Consider the following 958-nt stretch of genomic DNA (forward strand, 5'->3'; position numbering starts at 1 on the left):
AATATCACCAACAGAAGTCACTATTGTAGTGTGTACAGTACAGGTGAATCTGTACCGAGTGACGGAGTGAAAGGCAAACAACGTGATTAACGTCGTCAATCAAACGCTTGAATGCCAATTGAATTGTGAGCGCTTCTGACACTTGGTACCATTTTTCATGGTCTGTTGTATGTGGTTTCTGTTTGAGGTACATATACATGCACGTACGTGTTCTAGTTCTAGAGTAAACAATTACGTGTAAAATACAGAATATTGTCTTTAATGTTGAGGTATTAAGACAGCGAGGGAGGCCAGCAGCTCCTGACGTGTACCAGTCCTGTAGTGTCGCCTACAGGCAGTACAACCCTCCCCGAATGATTTCTAAGTTAAGTATCCGTGCGAACAGATGACTAGCGAAGGTTAATAGATAAAACATTACATTAATCAGACTGAAAATCTTCAAGACAAGTAGGCCAACAGCACTGAGATCAGGGGGTTCCTTTAACAAGAAAACATAGACATTAGCAAACAGACATATCAAATCCTGATTATTATGCAAATGTTGTTTTCTTATGTTTAACGAACACAGGAAAATGTAAATGTTATAGAAAGAGGTCAATTCAGCACTTCAAAATAAATCTGAGCAATGAATACTAATTGTTTGACTAAACACCGGTTGAGAACAGAGCGTACCATAATTAAGTTAACAAACATGGAGGCTCGTACAGGACATGAAGGCTCGTACATGACATGGAGGCTCGTACAGGACACGGAGGCTCGTACAGGACACGGAGGTTCATACAGGACACGGAGGCTCGTACATGACACGGATGCTCGTACAGGACACGGAAGCTCGTACAGGACACGGAGGCTCATACAGGACACGGAGGCTCGTACAGGACACGGAGGCTCGTACAGGACACGGAGGCTCGTACAGGACACGGAGGCTCGTACAGGTCACGGAGGCTCGTACAGGTCA

This window comes from Mizuhopecten yessoensis, unplaced genomic scaffold, assembly GCF_002113885.1.
Source record: "Mizuhopecten yessoensis strain PY_sf001 unplaced genomic scaffold, ASM211388v2 scaffold8329, whole genome shotgun sequence".
NCBI classification, from domain to species: Eukaryota; Metazoa; Mollusca; class Bivalvia; order Pectinida; family Pectinidae; genus Mizuhopecten; species Mizuhopecten yessoensis.